This window comes from Aethalodelphis obliquidens, unplaced genomic scaffold (assembly GCF_003676395.1).
Source record: "Aethalodelphis obliquidens isolate GAN/ISIS:26980383/991018 unplaced genomic scaffold, ASM367639v1 scaffold10, whole genome shotgun sequence".
Classification (NCBI taxonomy): Eukaryota; Metazoa; Chordata; class Mammalia; order Artiodactyla; family Delphinidae; genus Aethalodelphis; species Aethalodelphis obliquidens.
Window position 1 is genome coordinate 43,975,057 of NW_020837954.1, and position 19,392 is coordinate 43,994,448.

Below are 19,392 nucleotides of genomic sequence, written 5' to 3' on the forward strand. Positions count from 1 at the left end.
TTTTGAAACGATTCCATCTCAAGTCCGTTAATTTTATGGGGACTCTAAGGACAGGGCAAAGTTAGCATTTATCATCTGGAATCTCCATCATTCAGGCTTTGTCACTCTGTGTCCTTTTCTCTCTCACCTGCCTTCCTTCCCCTCCTGCAAACCTCTCCCTGACTCGGGCCCAGCCAGGGCTCCATTCAGTCTAACAAACATTTCTTGAGTGCCAACTCTGTACAAGGCCCATGCTGGGTGTTGGAGATTCAAGGACGAGTAGGACAAAGTCAGAAGCTCAGGGAGCTTTGCTGTCAGTGGGTTTGGCCCAATCGCGACACCTTCCTAAGATACCTGCTTTCATCCTGTCCCCCCTTCTACCCTCTCCCTTTCACAGAACATGTGTCCTCCTTAGATTCTTCTGTGTGCCAAGCAGTGAGCTAAGGGTTTGCATGCCTTCTTTCATTTAAGTTTTCAAATCAGGCAGATTCTATTATGTCCATTTTCCAGATAAGGACATTAAAGCTTAAGAGGTTATATAAATTGTCCAAGCTCACACAGCTAAGAAAGGGCCCAGCGGGGATCCCTCCCAGAGGGACTGCCTTCAAGACCCACCTTCTTCCTTCTTCCATTGTAGCCACCAAAACTCGGTAGTTGGCTATCTACACTCAGAACAAAAAGAACAAAGAAATATCTGGGGCTTTAGCGCTCTCTCTACCACCCCTTCCTTTTGACATTTAGAGATTTTTTGTTGTTGTTTCTAAGTCTAGTGATTCTTTCTAAGACCAGGGACTTGGAGCTCATTGTCTCAGATTCCTGGAGTTTTAAAAACTGGATGTTTTAAACATTTCTTCACCCTCTAGAGGGTAGGAGAAGCCTTTTCTGACACCACCACTTGAGCACTGGTTTGGTCTCTGTCTCAGAAGTCATCTCCAGGAGTCCTGGAAACAGCACGGATGCTGGGCTGTCTTTTCACATCCTTGGAGAGGGGGTTTCAATGGTCCAAGAAGTGGTTCACACTGTCAGTTTACTGAAAAGCTTCATTCACGACCCTCTTTCATCCTTTGATCCCCTTGGAAGAGCAGGAGATGACACAGACCCCCATGGAGGTTTCTGAAGGGTCCCATCAGGAAAATGGACAGCACCGGAGGGCCGTCTGTTGGTTGTCATGTGATTTGCATGTTGCGTGTAGTTTTCAAGCATTCCCACAAACCAGCCAAATGTCTATGGCAGGATCCACAGTATGATTTTGTTATTCTTATTCTGGTGTTTGAAGCTGTCAAGTCTTGATTTTTGTTTTTAATTGGGGTATAGTTGTTTTACAATGTTGTGTTAGTTTCTACTGCACAGCAAAATGAATCAGTCATATGTATACATATATCCCCTCTTTTTTGAATTTCCTTCCCATTTAGGTCACTACAGAGCACTAAGTAATGTTCCCTGTGCTATACAGCAGGTTCTCATTAGTTATCTATTTTATACATATTAGTGTATATATGTCGATCCCAGTCTCCCAGTTCATCCCGCCCTCCCTTTCCCCCCTTGGTGTCCATACGTTTATTTTTTTTTTTTTTTGGCGGTACACGGGCCTCTCACTGTTGTGGCCTCCCCCGTTGCGGATCACACGCTCCGGACGCGCAGGCTCAGTGGCCATGGCTCATGGGCCCAGCCGCTCCGCAGCATGTGGGATCCTCCTGGACTGGGGCATGCATCCGCGTCCCCTGCATTGGCAGGCGGACTCTCAACCACTGCACCACCAGGGAAGCCCTCTATTTCTGTTTTGGAAACAGGTTCATCTGTACCATTTTTCTAGATTCCACATATATGCATTAATATACAATATTTGTTTTTCTCTTTCCGACTTACTGCACTCTGTATAAGAGCCTCTGGGTCCATCCACGTCTCTACAAATGACCCAATAGCGTTCCTTTTTATGGCTGAGTAATATTCCATTGTGTATATGTACCACATTTTCTTTATCCATTCATCTGTCGATGGACATTGAGGTTGCTTCCATGACCTGGCTATTGTAAACAGTGCTACAATGAACATCAGGGTGCATGTGTCTTTTTGAATTATGGTTTTCTCTGGGTATATGCCCACTAGTGGGATTGCTGGGTCATATGGTAATTCTATTTTTAGTTTTTTAAGGAACCTTCATACTGTTCTCTGTAGTGGCTGTATGCATTTACATTCCCACCAACAGAACAAGAGGGTTCCCTTTTTTCCACACCCTCTCCAGCATTTATTGTTTGTAGATTTTTTTATTATTATTAATTTATTTTATTTTTGGCTGCGTTGGGTCTTTGTTGCTGCGCGTGGGCTCTTCTCTAGTTGCGGAGAGCAGGGGCTACTCTTCATTGTAGTGTGTGGGCTTCTCATTGCAGTGGCTCTCTTGTTGTGGAGCACAGGCTCTAGGCTTGCAGGATTCAGTAGTTGTGGCATGCAGCATCAGTAGTTGTGGCTCACAGGCTTTAGAGTGCAGGCTCAGTAGTTGTGGCACACAGACTTAGTTGCTCTGCGGCATGTGGGATCTTCCCGGACCAGGGCTCAAATCTGTGTCCCCTGCATTGGCAGGTGGATTCTTAACCACTGTGCCACCGGGGAGGCCCTGTTTGATGTTTTGATGTTGGCCATTCTGACTGTTGTGAGGTGATACGTCATTTGCATTTCTCTAGCAATTAGCGATGTTGAGCATCTTTTCATGTGCCCCTTAGCCATCTGTATGTCTTCTTTGGAGAAATGTCTATTTAGGTCTTCTGCCCATTTTTTGATTGGGTTGCTTGGTTTTTTTTGATATCAAGCTACAAGAGCTGTTTGTATATTTTGGAGATTAATCCCTTGTCCATTGCTTCATTTGCAAATATTTTCTCCCATTCTGAGGGTTGTCTTTTCGTCTTGTTTATGGTTTCCTTTGCTGTGCAGAAGCTTTTAAGTTTCATTAGGTCCCATTTGTTTCCATTACTCTAGGAGATGGGTCAAAAAAGATTTCTTTTTTGTACTCCCCCTCACCCAGTCACTCCAGCCTATTCAAATTCCCTATGCCTCTGTGTGGAGAGGCAAGGAAAGCAGGAAAAATGTAAGAACTCCCTGGATGGTCTTTCGGGGCCACCTGCCCCCCCGACAGTTTTGGCGCCAAATGCCTCCAGGAACACTGACTCAGTCTCATATCGCATCACCCCCATCAAAGCCTGCAAAACCCTCACACTGAGCTCGGTCTTGAAAGCAGCCTTGGTTAGGTAGTGATCAAGACTCAGTTAACTGCAGCAGGAAGGGGGCAGACGTGGAGCTGGAAGTATGGCCGCTGGGGATCCAGGAAAAGGCAAGAGGTCGTGTGTTGACATAAGGAAAGTCTCTCAGCAGATAGTGAAGCTGGGGACATACGTCCAGGTTCAGAATAAGGGCCTCTGCCCCAAGAAGTCCAGTCCTAGAAAGACTGAGTCACTGGGGCAGGTTACAAAAGTGGGGACTCACATGGTGCAGGGGGAAGAACCATAATTAGTTTCAACAATCTGGGTGGGGATTTGTTTTCTCATCCTCACTCACCTTTATAACTGGGGCTTAATATCCGAGTCACAGAAGCAACAAGAGTAACTCAGTGCTGAGTGGCAGGACGTTGAAGTTGAGCTACTGAAATCTCTCCAGCTAAAGGCAGGCATACTGAACACATGTTTTTGTCTGTCGTGCTCCTCCCCAGCCCCCCCACCCTCTGATAGCACATGATCCACATCGTTACCTTCCCTGCACGGCTACTACAGAATCATCAGCTATTTTATGTGACATACCCCTCCCCCTATGGCCCCAGTTGACTGGTCCAAGGGCAACATCTGACCAGGGTGACTAACCAGGGCCCTTCCCAGAGATGTTTAAACTTGGGACCCAACTCATTGAGACACCTTCTCCATGTGACTCTCGCCCACCCTGCCAGTGCTCAGCACGTGTCCCCTCTTTCTTACTCTCTGGTTCTGACTTCACATGACATATCTCCTGTAACGGATTCTCTATCCACGGACCAGCGCGTTCTCCAAATGGTTAACATGCCATTGGGAATCTGACGTTCCTGCTTCTTTTCCATGTATGCCTTGCTCTAAAGCCAGAAATCAAGAATGATTTAGTCATTTTCTTCCTTGGGTTTCACACAGCTTCTTTCAGGGCAGTCAAAAGATTCTGACTTCATTTTGAAGTCAAAGGATTCATTTCAACACTACAGCTCTCTGTGCAACCTCCGGAATCTTTCCTGGTATTCAGAGCTTCTGAGTGGCCCTTTTTCTACCGGATACCTGAGTCGAACCTTAGCTAATTTCAGTTAAACTCCTCAAGCTGAGAGTTAGGTGAACTTAGTAAGCTGTCTTTTTAAAGAAACAGACTGATTCTGATATAGAATCATATTTAGTTATTTTTGTGCTATCCACTTATTTCATCTAGTAGATTGTAAACTTCTGGAGGAGACTTAAGTGTTAAATATCTTTGTATCCCTTGGCTCACAACCATACACTTATTAAATATTCAATAAATACAAGTTTAATACCTAACTGAATCATTCAATCACATTCTTATGTTAAATATAAAATTAATGCTTTAAGTATCATTAATCAAATAGATAATCCCACTAGGATACATTTTAAGGTATACTGTTATATATTAGAATGGTTTCATTTATTTTTTTATTAAAGTAAAGTTGATTTACAAGTTGTGTTAGTTTCTGGTGTACAGCAAAGTCATTCAGTTATACATACATATATACATATTCTTTTCCATTATGGCTTATTACAGTATTGAATATAGTTCCCTGTGCTATACAATAGGACCTTGTTGTTTATCTCTTTTATATATAGTAGTTTGTATCTGCTAATCCTAAACTCCTAATTTATCCCACTCTTACCCCCTTTCCCCTTTAGTAACCATAAGTTTGTTTTCTATGTCTGTGAGTCTTTCTGTTTCGTAAATAAGATCATTTGTGTCATATTTTAGATTCAACATGTGATATATGGTATTTGTCTTTTTCTTTCTGACTTATTTCACTTAGTAGGATAATCTCTAGGTCCATCCGTGTTGCTGCAAATGGCATTATTTCATTATTTTTTATGGCTGAGTAATATTCCTTTGTATATGTTTACCACATCTTCTTTACCCATTTATCTGTCGATGGACACTTAGGTTGTCTCCATGTCTTGGCTATTGTAAATAGTGCTGCTGTGAACATTGGGGTGCATGTATCTTTTTGAATTAGAGTTTTCTCTGGATATGTGCCCAGGAGTGGGATTGCCGGATCATATGGCTAACTCAACTAAAACCATTTTTAGTTTTTTGAGGAACCTCCGTACTTTTTTCCACAGTGGGTGCACCAATTTATATTCTTACCAACAGTGTAGTAGAGTTTCCTTTTCTCCACACCCTCGCCAGCATTTCTTATTTGTAGACTTTTTAATTATGGCCATTCGGACTGGTGTGAGATAGTACCTCATTGTAGTTTTGATGTGCATTTTAGAGTGGTTTTATAGTAGACCCCGATATTAATAAAATTGGGCTAAACTAACTGACACTTTCCTTTTGCGTACGGCACACCCAACTGCTAAGAGACCAGTTTCCAAATATGTGTCTTATATAAGGAAGATCTCCTGCTTTCCCCATCAAAAACTGTTTAACCCTTTGATGGAATAGGAAAATCTCACTGGCAGAGCACAAATGGAAGCTGTTCAAGGGAGTTGGTGGCGGCGGGGGGGTCACCTTGAACTGTCAGTGAGTATTTGTTCTGTCTGCCATGGGCCAGAGCTCAGTTAGAAGGAACTTATGAGAGCCTTCTCCCTGCCCCAATCCAGAAAGCAGGGGTCATGGCACCCCTGACAGACGCACAAGGAGAACCCATTAGAAGTGGGCACAGAAAGGTCCTACCAGGTGGCGGGTTTGATAGGTCATGAGTGGGGACAGAGCAACCCCGTGGAGAGAAGCAGTAGCCCAAAGCCTGGGATACAGGCTTACCCCAGCTTCCCGTTTTCTTACTGCACCCAGACTCCCACACATGGCAAGCCAGGTCTCTGGTGTGAAGTCCTCACGTGGCCCCAGATTTTCTGTGTATTGAGGGAAGGCAGTCCACTCTCAGAGGAGTACAGGTATAAGAGCACAGAAATTTCTACCACCTTGTAGCCAGGAGAGGAAATTCGAAGGCCCAGGGCAGAGCAGAAATGTGTTATAAATTTACACCTTGACTCTGCTCCTCAGCTGATGACCTGGGTGAAACGCACACACACATACAGATGAACATATAGGATTCCGGTGGCTCAGTGGAAGCACAGAGGTGGAGAGAGAACCCCTGCTCCCAACTGCCTCTCCAGGTCCCAGCTGTTCCCAAATATCCTGCATTAGAATAGGTCAGGCGGCTGAGGACATCAGTTGTTCTGGCCTGCCCAGTGTCCATGCCACCCTGTCTGACAATGGCATCCTGATTTTCCTTTGGACATCCACCCTTCCCCTCCCCCGCCCCAGTCCTTGTGGCCTCATAACTCCTGTTCTAGAAGTGGACACCTGCTCCCATCCTGGCCAAACAGTGGGTTCCATTCCCCTGGCCATGGTGATGATTTAGGAGAAAGGCATGAGACCCAAGCCCAACCAGCCAGCCCAGGGTAGATGGCTGGAATAGGAGAAAGAGGCACCCTTTTCCCATGGGGCAAGCCTAGGGATTCTGGGTGGGGTGGGGAGGAGAGGGGTGCTGTGTGGGGTGTTGGTGCCTGAGAATAGAACCAACATGGGGAGGTCAAAGGGAGCAGCACAACCCTTATTCAACAGATTCCCAAGCCAAGAAATTCCCAGCCAGATTGAGTCAGCTCTTAATGCAACCAAGAGTCCCTTTGGTGAATACAACTGCCAATGGTCCCGGCAATTAGAAAAGGGAACAAAGGGAGGGACCATCACTGAGGTGCCAACCTGGAAGGGCTCCACTTCTGGGCCTTTTCCATTTTCACCCCTGAGAGGGGTTCACACAGAGGCAATACTCCTTGAGAGGCCGCCTGCAAATCCCAACAGCCGGAGGGCCCTCGGCTCCCTCCCCACTTCCCGCCCTCTGTGTCATTGTTGAGGGAGGGGTGGGTTCCTTGTGTGTGCACTTTACCTGCAGAGCCATTTTTGGACCTTGTTTTCTATAGACCAGAAAATGGCTGAAATTAGGAAACATTTGAAGTGGCTCTTCATCAAGCCCAAAAGAGATTTCTGCAGTTGCTATATTTAAAAGCCCAGCAGCAGGTTGTTTGGGCTTATGTCGTGCTGTTATGTAATAAACATAATGTTAAGCTTTGGAAGACTTGAACACTGGTTGGGGGGGGAGGAAAACAGTAGCCTCACAATGATGTGTGCCCTGCAGATGCTTTGTAGAGGTTGGGGAGAAGCTAATATAGTTTCTACATTAAATAGTGTGAAAATAACCATGTGTACACAGCAGATTTGAATTACTGTGTAAATTCCCAAAGGAAACAGTAGGGGAAAAAAAGAAAGAAGAAAGAAAGAAAGGAGGTTGTGTATTAATATAAGGGAAAATGTAATCAACAACCAAACAGAAGCTGGTTTTAGTAAGATAAAGGGACTCAAGAGATGTGGGCTGATCTCCTGTAGAAAGGAGGTTGTATTGCTTTTCTAGGCTGTATAACAAATTGCCGTAAACTTAGTGGCTGAAAACATCATGAATTTATTATAACAGCGTTCTATAGATCAGAGGTCTAGTCATGGTGTGGCTGGGTTCTCTGCTCATGGTTTCATGACATGAAATCAAGATGTCAGCCAGGCTGGGGCCTCATCTGAAGTATGGGGTCCTCTTCCAAGCTCACACAGCTGTAGGCAGAATTTAGTTACTTTTGGCTGTAGGACTGAGGGTCCCCTTTACTTTTTGGCTGTCGCTGGGAATTGCTCTCAGCTCTTAGAAGCTTCCTACGTTTCCTTACCATGTGATCCCCTCCATAGGCCCTCTTACGACATAACTCTTAGCTCCTTCAAGGCCAGGAAAATCCCTCTCACATTTCCAATCTCTCTGACTTCTTCCATCTCTGACCGCTAGACCCTCTTTAAAGAGCTCACCTGTTTAAGTCAGGCTCACTCACCTCAAGGAAAGAGATTACATGAGTATGCACACTAGGGGGTGAGAATCTTGGGAGCCATCTTAGAATTCTGTCTACCTCAGTGATCAAACTTTCGTACAGAAGCAGGGATCCAACATACGTAATCTTAATACGCTACTGACATGGGCTAAATGTTTATGTCCCACCAAAATTGATATGTTGAAGCCTTAACCCCCAATGTGATGATGTTCACAGAGAGGAAGCCTTTGGGAGGTGATTACGTTTATTTGAGGTCATGAGGGTGGGGGTCTCACAATGGGATTGGTGTCCTTATAAGAAGAGGAAGAGAGACCAAAGCCCTCTGTCTCTGCCATGTGAGGGTATAGTGAGAAGGTAGCTGTCTACAAGCCAGGACAAGGCCCTCACTGAGACCTGAACTAGCTGGCACCTTCATCTTGACTTCCAGCCTCCAGGACTGTGAGAAATAGACGTCAGTCTGTGGTATTTTGTTATAGCAGCCCAAGCTGACTAAGATGACTACAGCACCAAAGGTCCCATTCATCTACCTTCACACGAGCCTTCTGGAAAACAGGGTGTTCAAAGGCTGTGAAAACATTCAGTATCTAGAGTTTTCCAATAACTGTCCTTCTTCTCTACCTCATTTGTTTGTGCCTTTATTCATTCAATGACTGAGCTCCTATTCTCCCCTTGGCACTGTGCTTGACCCCAGGGCCATGTCTAGAGTGAGATTAGTGAGACACCTGGGGACAGATAAGATGTAAGGGGTGCCCATTTGCACAACCCTGAGAATGACTGCCCCCTGAGATTTTGCACACTAGCTTCAGAAGGGCACAAAATTTCTCCTAAAAAGCATAGTTGAGTACAACTAAAAACTGACCCCTTCTGACCTTTGATGAGTCCATAAATAAAGGTGTAGAGTCATTTATAACACTATTAAGATAAAATCTGACCCTAGTATAAACTCGGTGCTCCATTTCATTGAATCATAACTCTGATGAAACCTCCGCCACCAGGTGCTCCACCAAAATGTTTGTGCAGTTTTCTCACATCCCGGGGAGAAACCCATGTGTCCCAGGAGCATCCTCATATCCTCTTCACCTCTTGCTCAAGTTTTCTCTCTTATCGGCCATTTCAGTGCCAGCTGGGTTGCCCGTTGGGAGATTTACATGAATTTCTTTCTTTCTCCTTACTTCCATCCACAATACGGAGCTGAGCCACTCATCAAACTCTGACTTGCCATCCTGAAAGTTGCCCAGAATTTCTCTCATCTGACTGAGAAGCCCCTGGCTCTGTTCTGAGCACCCTGGGGGCCTTGCCGGTCCTCGGATGCAAAGGCAGCAGAACCCTGTGACCTCAGCCCTGAAGCAGAGCCTGGGAAAGGAGACCACCCCCAATGCCTCTTGCTCGGGAGCTTTCAGGCTCTTTGGTGAACCGTCCTCTGCTCACTGTTCTCTGCTCCCCCATTGGGTGGGAAGATGAGCCCCACATGGTTACAGTCTCAGGGCTGAGAGCCCTGCCACGTCCTTGTTTAGGTTAAATTTCCTTAAGAAACCAAGAACAGCCCTGTGTTAGATTTCCTAGGGTATTTCTCTGTGCTGAGTGCTTCACAGGGAAGAAAGTTAAACAGAGTACTGAGCTGATAGCAAATACATGGGACTGATTCCCCAACCTCAGCCACGGAAGGGACTTGAGGGGTTGTACCTTGGGGCCTCTCGTGCTGCCACAACCCAGATCTGCGTCTTCTAGAATTCTTTGCATAACAGCAAAGGACTGTTGCTGTTGTGAGAACTTTCTTTACTCCCACCCTCATGCCCTGAGCAAGGCAGATGTTTACTTCCAGCACTAGAAGAAGGAGGGGGTGAGGGCAGAGATGGGGGGAATGCTAACCATAGCTAACCTAAGTCAGATCACCAGGCTGGCCGCTAGTCAGGCTCTGAATCGCCCTCTGCAGATAGCATAGGCAAAAAGCTGGGTCTCTGCGCCCTGCTCTCTAGGTTAAAGTTCTGATTCAAGGCTCAGTCACTCCCCCTTTGATGCTATTATCAATCATCCCTTTGCAGAGGAGGTGACTTGTTTAGACAACAAAAGGAACTTGAGATGGATCCTTACCTAGGGGTTCTCAGAACTGAAGGAGGTTCATTAATTTCTCTCCACCTCAGTTTCTTCATTCAAAAGAGTAGGCATATTTATGCAGGATTTTTTTTAAATTAGAAATAATATATACCTGGCACAATGCTTGGAAACTGCTACCCCCTTAAGAAAGGGTTGCTACTGCTATTACTGTTATCCCTGCCTCAGGGTATGTGTTATTGATCTGAGCTGTGAGTTTGAGAGCTAAGATTGTGTGCATGGCTGACGGCAATGACAGTGCTTGACACAGGAGGTGTGCAATCAATGACTAAGTCTGGAATTTTAGCATGGGACATCAGCCCCACCAGGAAATAAGAGTCTACATGCAATTACCTGCTCTATTTCCTGGGTTGGTAGTTCTCAAATTCTTTGTGTTCTGGACACATCTGATGGGACTGATACATTCAGACAGCTGTGAGTCAGCGGTAATTGCCACTCAATCCTTGCTATGGAAAAACGATGTTTCCCAATATCTATGAAAGCAACCACTGTGGTCCCACCATGTATTTGGATGCCCTTTGTCATTGTGGTTGGGGGGTAGAATGTTTACTGCCCTGACCTCCCCAACTAATGTACACAAGAAGAATTCTCACATATCCACTTAACCACTGTATTTCTTGGCCACTGGTTTGATAAAACACACCTTCTACTTTTTCCCAGCATTTCAGGTTGTAGCCATGGTATGTTGGCCTGCAGGTCTCAGTCAGGCACTTCAATTGCCCTTGGAATTCCAGGATTTAGCTTTGCAGTCTCTATTTGTCAACAATCTCCAAGGTCCTTGACATATAGTCATTTGTAATTTTGCAAAGATGTCAATTTTTTAGAAATTAGTTTATTATGGACTTCCCCGGTGGCGCAGTGGTTAAGAATCCACCTGCCAATGCAGGGGACACAGGTTCGAGCCCTGCTCTGGGCAGATCCCACATGCTGTGGAGCAACTAATTCTGTGCGCCACAACTACAGAGCCTGTGCTCTAGAGCCTGCGAGCCACAACTACTGAGCCCGTGTGCCACAACTACTGAAGCCCACGTGCCTAGAGCCCATGCTCCACCACAAGAGAAGCCACTGCAATGAGAAGCCTGCGCACCACAACGAAGAGTAGCCCCCGCTCACTACAACTAGAGAAAGCCCGCTCACGGCAGCGAAAACCCAACGCAGCCAAAAATGAATAAATAAATAATGTTAAAATAATTAAACTATTAAAAAAATTAGTTTATTATACAAGTAATATATGAGTGTATATATATATTGCAAAATGCTTATATAGTTGAGAAGTACACAAAACTTGTAGAAGTCTTCATTTGTATCAGTCAGAGTAGGCCATGTAACAAACACCCCCCCAAATCTCAGTGGCTTATAGCAACAAATGTTTATTTCTTGTTCACACTACATGTTTATCACGAGTTGGCTACAAGCTCTGCTTATTGCCTTTTTCACACCAGAACCAAAGCTGATGGAAAAACCTAGCCTCTATCTGGAACACTGTCAATCTGGCAGAAAGAAAAAGACAAGACAAATGAGGCCCTGACTTCTACAGCTTAGCACAAAAGTGATCAACATCTCTTTGGCCAAAGCAAGTCACATGGCCATTCCCAAGGTCAACAGTGTGGCGATATATCCTACAGAGAGGAGCGCAGCTGGGAAAGAAACTGGAAAGTTTGGTGAACAAGAAGACATCTCCCACTACCTCCTTCTAGGACAACTTCCCTCCCAGAGGTAACTGCTCTCAGCACCTCAGTCCCCTTTCTTATGTATTTACCTAAGAGTGTGTGTGTGTGTGTGTGTGTGTGTGTGTGTGTGTGTGTGTGTATGAATATATATGTATGCACATAAATGTAGAATATTCACATGTTGTCCTGCAGCTTGCTCTGTTCATTTAATCTACCTCAGAGACCTTTTCATATCAGTACATATAAGCCTACCCCACTCCTTCTAACAACTATATGGCATTTCATGCCATAATATATTTAAATTCTTGGTGTACTTTTGGATCTTTTCAAAAATTTTTTCTGTTACAAATAATGTGATATTTATCCTTATGCATATGTCTGTGCACATGTGTATTTCTGAATAATAGGTTTCTAGAAATTAATTGTTAAAATAGAGCATGTGTGCATTACCATTTCTAATAGATACCACCAATTTGCCTGGAAAAATGCCTCATCAGTGTACACAGACATCAGCAATATGCCTGATTTCCCAAATCCTCAACAACTCTTAATATTATTAAACTTTTTCTTTTTGTTGATCTGATAAATTTTTTAAATGGTTGTTCATTGTTTTAATGCATGTAGTGCATTTTCTTGTTTGTTGGTGAGGTCGAGTGTCGTTTGTATTTGTTGGCTAATTTCACAGTTTTTTCTTTTGTGAGTTGTCTGTTTCCCTTCTCCACCCATTCTCTAGTGGTTGTTTATTCTTTCACATTTGAATATGTAGAATTATAGTTTTTCTCAATATTAATCCTTTGTACTACTGCTTGTGAATATGAGTATCTTTCATTTACCATCAGGAACCTTCCTAAAAGCCAGACACAGAGTGAAATTATTAACCAGTAGCCCCTTTTTTGCTAATCCATCACTACCAACCAGTTTCCTAAAACAAAGAGAAAGTCAGTAAACGTAACAAATTACTTAGTATGTCAGATGTAGAAAACATTGCTTCCTGTTGACCACACAGTGACTCTGACTTTTAACAGACATTTGCATGTGTGCAGCCACACAGCCTCTCAGCACCGTCAACATCTGACTCACATCCCTTTGTTGACATTCCGCCCTCTTCAAAACATCTGCATATGATTCTGAAATTCCTCCAGTTATATTTGGAAAGTAACTAAAGAATTCCTGCCCCCTCCACCATAAATATATTACTTTGTTTAAAATGTTATATTGAGTTTGGGAGATGTACAAATAAAGTTTTCTATATAAATCTAGTCCCTAAACATGTTACATTGGAGAGGTATGTATGCTTTATGAAATCTGAGTGTTGATAAAGAGGGATTCTACTGAGAAAAGATTGCTAGGGAGGCAGCTTGTGAGGTGTATCTTTATTTGCGTCCAGTTTGGCCATTTAGTTTTTAATTTTGTTTTTGGCTTTTTTTCCCCAACTTTATTGAGATATAATTGGCATATAACATTGTGTAGGTTTATGATGTACAATGTGATGATTCAATATGTAATGTATTGAAAAATGTTCATCACAATCCGTCACCTCATGAAAATATCTTACATGTGTATGTTGTGGTAAGAACATTTAAGATCTCTCTTAGCAGCTTTCAAGTGTACAATACAGTATTGTTACCTATAGTCACCATGCTGTACATGAGGTCCACAGAGCTTATTCATCTTGTAACTGGAGTTTGTACCCTTTGATCAACATCTCCCCACATCCACATTTGCCCCTGGCCATCACCGTCCCACTGTTTCTATGAGTTTGGCTTTTTAAGATCCTACATGTAAGTGAGATCATCCAGTATTTGTCTTTCTCTGTCTGACTTATTTCACTTAGCATAATGCCCTCAAGGTCCACCCATGTATTTGCAAATGGCAGGATTTCCTTCTTGTTTTTATGGCAGAAGAATATATATATACCATATTTTCTTTATGCATTCATCCCTCAAACAAACTTAGGTTATTTCCAACTCTTAGCTCTTGTGAGTAATGCTGCAGTGACTATGGGAGTGTGGATATCTCTTGGAGATAGTAATTTCATTTCACTTAAATATATACCCAGAAGTGGAATTGCTGGATTATAGGATAGTTCTAGTTTTAATGTTTTGGGGAAACTTCATACTGTTTTCCACTGTTGCTGTGCCATTGTTTTTCATTTTGTTCATGGCATTTTTTTGGTCGCACAGTTCGCCATTTTCATGTAATCAAATCTCAGTTATTTTTATTTAATATTTCTGGATTTGAAGTCTTGCTTTAAGAAGGCTTTTCCTAACTCAGGATTTCTTTTTGAAATTATCCTATATATACAGATATTTTTAAGTTGTTAGTTTTGTTTTCTGTTTAGCTCTTTAATCATAAGGAATTAATTATTGGATAAGATGTGAGGTGGGGTAGAGAAGGCTAGGCTACCTTTTCTCTGCCCTGAAGCAGGTAGCGTATCAACCCAATACCATTTATTGGATATTTCCTTCTTTCTCCAACTGGTTTGAAATGTACCATGAATTAAATTCTCAGCATTAAAAAAAAAGTATTCTGTATCTTAAGGCATCAGATTTTATGGTGGAGCTGGTGTACAGGTGTGCAAATCTCAGGGAACATGAGGTTAAGTACAGCATCCATGGATCAACACAGGCATTCCCTGCACATTGTAATTATTCTCACAAACGTAAAAACTTTCTTATGTGTGACAAGCGATCCTGATAGCCAGACAACTGCTAATGATGCACGTCAAGGTGTTACTGACTTGGGTCCTTGGACTCTTTTTTTTTTTTTTGCGGTACGCGGGCCTCTCACTGTTGTGGCCTCTCCCGTTGCAGAGCACAGGCTCCGGACGCGCAGGCTCAGTGGCCATGGCTCACGGGCCCAGCCGCTCCACGGCATGTGGGATCTTCTCAGACCCGGGCACGAACCCTTGTCCCCTGCATCGGCAGGCGGACTATCAACCACTGCGCCACCAGGGAACACCGGGTCCTGGGACTCTTTAATCAATAGAAATTGATAACAGGCCAGACTAGGAATTCAGGCAAGGCTTTATTGGGAGTGAAAACAAGTAACAGGTTCCCTTGCTTGCTCTCCGAGGACGGCGGGCTGGTTCCTTAAATGGGGTGAGGGTAGGGGTGGATCTGTGGGTCAAGCTGGAGGGGTGGCTTAAGTGATCTGCCCACCCCCTTGGTGCTGCTGTGTGCAGGGATCATGGGCAGTGCCCTGCTTTTGCTCCCCACACCTAAGAAATGGCATTTGGTTTGTGGCTTTTTTGTATCTTATTGCTCATCATTTGTCCCAACTGCGCATGCATGCAGTTATTTTTAGTCCCTTATAGTTTCTTTGTATTCTGTTGCTGCAGGAGACATTAGTCCAGGTGTAAGCACTCCAGTAAAGGGTCCCAGGTGCCAGGTCCCAGCCTATCTCAAAGGGATCTAAGAAAGTGAAAGGCCATTACAAATAACTAGAGTCCTGTAGTAATAGAATTATTAAAGTTTTTAAAGGGTTGTTTTAATTTCTCAGTTATCCTTTAGTATGTTTTACGCAGGGCCTGTTTGGGTTTGATGGTGTTCAAGAATTCAAGGATTCAGTAGTTCTGGGCTGAGTCCCTGGACACATTCAGGTTCTACTGTGCCGTGAGCTTTCCTGGTTCTGGAGATTCTCCTGCAACTGGTACCACCTTGGGGGCGGGAGCGGGTGAGACTTTTCCAAGCATTTCCATCCCACACGTTGTGTGAGAGAGAAGGCTGCCTTCTGTGAGTCCATTTCTCACCACCAGTGGCTTATCGTCCCATGGCAATCTGAGTGGCCCTTCTCCACACCTCAGAAATGCCTCATGCTGGTCTAATCAGAGGAGTTGAAAGGTGCTGGTGGGGGGAGTACAGGAGTGCAGGTAGTATTCAGAGGATGGTTGACATCATACGGCAGATGCTTTGAGCCTACTGTGTCCCAGGGGGTGGACTTAGATAATTAGCAGATGAGTCGACAATTGCCTAAAGAAAGAGAACAGAGTGCGGTAGGAAAGGGGAGTGAGTCAGAGGTCCGTCTCCTCTCTTTCTCTCCTCTCCCCCCACCACGTGCCCCACTGGCTCCTTCCTGTCCCAAGACAAACAGTTTCATCTACACCCTGATGGAAGATTAGATGATAACTTAAAACAAGAGGGGCTTCCTGGGCTGAGGAGACAACACTGAAAGCTTTGTGATGAACTTGGAGAATGCCACGGCAGGTAAAGGAGTTGCTGGCTGCCAATCTGGGCCAAGGATCTCCTGGCCCTGGGCTGCCCCCAGCCAGCCAGAAGGTGTCTTCTCATGTCTTCAGAGGGCTTCAGCCCTGGAGCCCAAGCCCACTGTGCCCCAGCCAGTGTTTCTCAAACTCTTCCTACTCAGCCACCCCTTGAGGCTGGAAGCCTCAACACAGAACTCAGGAGAGGATGAGACATAGCCAGTCCCACTCCAGGCAAATGCGATTTCTCTGCCGTCTCCACCTTTACCTCTAACACTGAAGCAAGTTTGTGTTCTACGTCATGTATCTATGCTCGTTTTGATATAAAAGTTGTGTTTGCAATTTCATGCCTAACCTCCCCTCTCCCCTTTCCATTAAGTCCCAGTATAAAATCCAGTGCTTCTCTGTATTTCGTGGGGTTCATTACAGTTGTAATTATGTTTGCCCATCATGTATTTGCTGTCTTTCCCACTAGAGTGTAAGCTCCAGGAGGGTAGTGGCCATGCCTGTCTGGCTTAGTGCATCCTCAGTGGCTGGCCAGTGCCTGTCTGTGGCCTTTAGCCTTGGTAGTTAGAGCCTTCTTACAGTTAGGCACCTGTAGGTCAAGTGTCTGTTCTTCCTTTCACCAGAAGAAAGGCCTGATAACTCACAAAAGGGTCATTGTTCTCAAAGGGTCCAGGTGAGAGGAGCCAGCCATCATTGCTGGGCCCCAGCCCTATCACAATTCCTGGCCCCCTCCCAATGAAGGTGAGACCGTGACATCATCTCAGAATATATACAAAGAACAGCCTTTCTGTAGATCTCTCTATGGAGAATTACTTTAAGCTCATTCCTACTGTATTAGGTGCATAATATCATAACCCAGAGTTTCCCAGATTTAGTTCAAGGGCATAGATGATTTGGTTACGTATAAGACTTTTAGAAATTTTCTTGTCCAAGAAGAATTTGAAGCATGTCTTGCTGATGGTAGGAAATCAACTCAATTTGGGAGAGGAGCTGATTTTTCAAATAAGTAATTATAGATCATACCAACCTCCCTCACCTATGGGTCTAGTTCTCCCATGTCTTACATGGATTTTCTGTAACAACCCTTATCATTATCATTCTTGATAGCCACAGAGCACTGTTCAAAAGATTTATTGGTTAAAAAATGCAAATTCCATAAAACAGCAAAATGCTGCCTCCAAGTTTCATGTAAAGGTGTGCTTAAACAAATGAGTCCACATTTGAAGACAATGCTAAAGAAAAGTAGTAAGAAATCTGAATTGTGGGATAGTTATTTCTACCATAATTCCGTACATTTATTGAATATATATTGTGTCAGATACTAAACTGAGTTCTTTGCATGAATTGGCTTGTTTAATTCTCACAGAAACCATTTGATATAGGGAGAATTTTATTCCCATTTCATAGATGAGGAAACTGTTACTTGGGAGGGAGTACGTAACTTTCCCAAGATCAGGCCTAGGGGGGAACTGGGCCAGAGCTCTGGTGCTGCTTTATACCGTGCTGTGGCTCATTCTCTCACCACTGGACGTGAATAAGTGTTACCGAATCAGGTCTGGCTGCTCGCCGCTCGAAAATCAATACCCGAGAAAGAGATGTTGGTAGAAAGGAAAGTTGCTTTTAATCAGAATGCTCGCAATCTGGGGAGATGGTGGACTCAGTGTCCTAGAAAAGCATCTCCGAAGATTCTGCTCGGCCACGAAAGTTTTTAAAGGGAAAAAGGGACGTAATCTCGGTTCATCGTTGAGATAGGGGATCAGAGTCGTTGCCATCCCCCATTGCCTGAAGGCTTGTCGACTTCTTGTGATTTTCCTTTCTGTGCTATCTTGTTCACACAGTTTGTTCGCAGGATTACTGAAGGGGAAACTAGGGAAGAGATCTGGGCATCTGACAATTACTTATTCTTCATTTCTATTTCTTTGATCTACAGAAAGAATCAACAAATTAGGCAAGGTATTGGGTGATCAAAAGATTTGAAAGGGGTGCTAGGGCCGGAGATGAGTGGAGCATGGGGGTGCCTGGTTTAAGGTTGGTGACAAGACAAAAGGATGCCTCCTGCAGAGAGCTCTTTCCTGTCAAAAGCTGCTCACACAAGCAATAGACGTCTGTGAAAAAGAAAAAGAAAGAAACTTTCACCACTTTAAGTGCTGGTTAGCTGTGTTGCTCAATCCAGGGCCTTACAGGTTTGTTTCAGTGAACAAATTCATAATGATCCTTTGTAATGGCTCATTGGTTCATTCATTTTTTAGGTGATGGAGAATCTGTTAAACGTTGCCTCTTCCCCCAAATCTCATTACAATCTCACAAAAACAATTTTCATAAGTGAGTTTGGCCCATTTCTAAATTGCTTCAAGATCCAAATTTCCGTTTGACCCGCCATCAAACAGGAAGTCCTGACTAGTGGTGCACTTTTGAACAATATGTTGACATTTAAAGTCCCTGTTTGAGTTCCTGCTCCAGGCATTATCTCATTGCATGCACTATCTCATTTTATTCTTACAGTCACCCTCTTGGTCCCATTTTTCAGACAAGGAAACTGAGGCTCAGAGCGGATGAGCCCCAGGTCACACAGCTAGTGGACTGAGGATCTAGGTTGATCGCAGGACTGACATCACAGTCTGAGCTTTTAACCCCTATTCTTTAGTACCTTTTCAGTGAGTGCCAGGGAGTCTGGAGATAGAGGCTGTAGTAGTTCAGGAAGATTCCACGGAGGAAGTGCAAGATGAGTTGGATTTTGAGGATTGCATTGGAAATATGAGAATTGCATTGGGGAGGGAGTAAGGCAGAAAAACAAACAGAGCAGGCTCCCTTGCTTCTGTAGAGAAGGTGAGTTAGACCATTTTGTGGTTGACATTGCCAGTTAATTTTCAATTCAACACCTGCCTTGCCATTTGAACTTAATCTTATTATAGCAGATCTCTTTGCATGCCTTTTGTTTGTGCAGGTTTTACACACTGGGGGTTTTTAAGTCAATCAATGAGCATCTGTGCTGAAAGGAATTATTTTTGTGTGCATAAAAATAATTGGTCCAATTCCTCTGTGAACCAACAAGTAAAACCTATCTAATTCCTGTCTTAGAGGTAAAGAGTGATGCAGTATAGGAAGAAAAGCCTTTACCTACCTACCTCTCTTCTGTTTCTAGTCCTTTCCATGATTTCCAGGAAAATGAATTTATACTGTTTGGAGGAAAGGCTGAGGTCAGCGTAACTAGCCTGAATTTAGCATACAGACAGTGTCCTTGACAGTCACGCTCAATGTGCATAAATGTGCAAGGTATTCCAATAGCAGAGAGAGAACCAGCCGAGAAAGAGATTTGAACTTTAATTTCCCACACATGACATCC

At 43.9% G+C, this 19,392-nt stretch overlaps 1 protein-coding gene across 16 annotated transcripts in view; it reads left to right on the forward strand.

The window, feature by feature from the left end:
* SIPA1L1 (signal induced proliferation associated 1 like 1) overlaps positions 1-19,392 on the forward strand; it is a 497,889-nt gene that overhangs the window by 6,826 nt on the left and 471,671 nt on the right. For 15 of the 16 annotated variants that reach the window (XM_027111671.1, XM_027111670.1, XM_027111665.1 and 12 more), the window contains one exon: positions 11,615-11,888. The exons of the other annotated variant lie outside the window; for it this stretch is intronic. The gene's annotated coding sequence lies outside the window, so the exon portion shown is untranslated. The remainder of the gene's footprint in view (positions 1-11,614; positions 11,889-19,392) is intronic. 16 annotated transcript variants of the gene reach the window in all.